Source organism: Aspergillus fischeri, genomic scaffold (genome assembly GCF_000149645.3).
Source record: "Aspergillus fischeri NRRL 181 1099437635799 genomic scaffold, whole genome shotgun sequence".
NCBI classification, from domain to species: domain Eukaryota; kingdom Fungi; phylum Ascomycota; class Eurotiomycetes; order Eurotiales; family Aspergillaceae; genus Aspergillus; species Aspergillus fischeri.
Genome location: NW_001510105.1, coordinates 1 through 1,995, shown reverse-complemented (window position 1 = coordinate 1,995; position 1,995 = coordinate 1). Strand labels below are relative to the sequence as shown.

The window sequence follows — 1,995 nt, the reverse complement described above, 5'->3', positions numbered from 1 at the left end:
ATGTCGGCTTAGCTCATCCACATGAATGCAAAAATCATGAAGGGTTCGACTGTTCGTCGATTAAAGAGCTACATGAGCTGGGTTTAATACGTCGTGAGACAGTATGGTTTCTATCTTCTAGAGGGAATTAAAGTATAATAAAGATAGCCCCTTCGTACGAAAGGAGTTGGGTATATTGACCTATGGTTTACCTGTTGTTTATGCTATATATTATATATTATATACTATATAATATATCGTTTACTTATACTTAAGTAAATTGTTCACATAGGCATGGCAGGAAGGCTACGTCAGTTAAAGATAAGTGCTGAAAGCATTTAAGCGCGAAGCTTACTTTAGGATACTTTTAAACGTAGTAGAACACTACGAGTATAATTGTTATAACCCTTCGGATATAACGATTAATAGGCTTTAGTTGTATTAATTTTAATATTTTTAGACATAAAGTACTAATTATTAAAATACTAAATATTTCACATATCATATAAATTAAATTTAGCCTGGTTAGCATAAAAGTAATGCAACCGTTTTGTAATCGGTAGAAGCAAGTGCGATACTTGCACTGGGCTATTAAATAAAGACCCAATGGTCAAGTTTGGTTAAGACATAACATTTTCACTGTTAGTGCGGGAGTTCAAATCTCCCTTGGGTTGAAAGAAATTAGCTCAGTTGGTAGAGCTGTCGCTTTACACGCGAAAGGTCAGGTGTTCGAGTCACCTATTTCTTATCGAGTTATCTATTTCTTATTTATATGCGGGTTGATGTAATAGTAACATAGATGGCTCATGACCATAATATTTAGGTGCAACCCCTAAACCCGCAACCAAAGGCTATAGCTTAATAGGTAAAGCGGACCACTCATGATGGTTTGAGTAAATGTTCGAGTCATTTTAGTCTTAAATAATCCGAGTGCTGGAATTGGTAGACAGTCTTAACTTAAGCTTAAGTGACGCAAGTCGTAAACGTTCGAATCGTTTCTCGGATAGGGGTTATAGTTTAACTGGTAAAACGGCGATTTTGCATATCGTTATTCAGGATCGAGTCCTGATTACTCCATTATTATATTTTTATAGTTACTCCATTATTATATTTTTATAGTTACTCCATTATTATATTTTTATAGTTACTTCATTATTATATTTTATAGCTGGAGAAGCTCAATTGGTAGAGCGGATCACTGAAGATGATTAGGTTATAAGTTCAAGTCTTATCTCGAGCATTAGATGGGTATGCTGAAATTTGGTAACCAGGTTCCGCTTAGGACGGAATAGTTTTAACTTTACAAGTTCAAGTCTTGTTACCCATATTATTTAATTAATACTTTATATTATATGTTGTCGACTAATCGGTAAGTCATAAATTTTTGGTATTTACTATTGGGTGTTCGAGTCGCCCCAACATAATTTTTATTTTATAAAAAAAAATTATATTTAATTTTTAATTAATTTAAATTATATTTTAAGAGCCAAAGTAGTTTAATGGTAGAACAATAATTTCATGAATTAAGAATGAGAATTCGATTTTCTCCTTTGGCTAATAGGAATAAATTTTCTATTTTTAAATATTTATAGTATATATATATATATTGTGTTTTTAAAACACTAATTTAATAATAATAATATGATAGTATTAAATAATAAATACTTTTCTAATAAAAAATTTATAGGGAATAATTTAATTGTTCATTATTCTACAGTTAAGCCTATAAAAATTTATGAAAATTCTTTATTAAGTAAGGTTAATGTTTTAAAAGAAAATAGTTTAATTGGTAGAAGAATAATTTTATGAATTAAGAATGAGAATTCGAGTTTATCTCCCGGCTAATTAATAACTATATAAATTTTATAAACATTAATGCTATTTGTTATCTTTAGTTTAAATTTAAATGACTAATTAATTACTAATTAAAACTTAATTATTAATTATTAATACTATTAGTTATGTTTAGTTTAAATTTAACTGTCGCTTTACACGTATAAAGTCGGGTGCTTGAGT

At 29.4% G+C, this 1,995-nt stretch overlaps 4 non-coding genes across 4 annotated transcripts; all 4 read left to right on the top strand.

Annotated features, from left to right (window-relative positions):
• Positions 1 to 498: 498 nt before the first annotated feature.
• Positions 499 to 569, top strand: NFIA_007080. Its single transcript has one exon. It is a non-coding gene; the product is annotated as a tRNA-Thr (tRNA).
• Positions 570 to 579: 10 nt separating this feature from the next.
• NFIA_007070 lies at positions 580 to 653 on the top strand. The gene has a single exon. It is a non-coding gene; the product is annotated as a tRNA-Glu (tRNA).
• A 1-nt stretch (position 654) lies between these two features.
• Positions 655 to 727, top strand: NFIA_007060. The gene has a single exon. It is a non-coding gene; the product is annotated as a tRNA-Val (tRNA).
• Positions 728 to 1,146: 419 nt separating this feature from the next.
• Positions 1,147 to 1,219, top strand: NFIA_007050. The gene has a single exon. It is a non-coding gene; the product is annotated as a tRNA-Phe (tRNA).
• Positions 1,220 to 1,995: the final 776 nt, after the last annotated feature.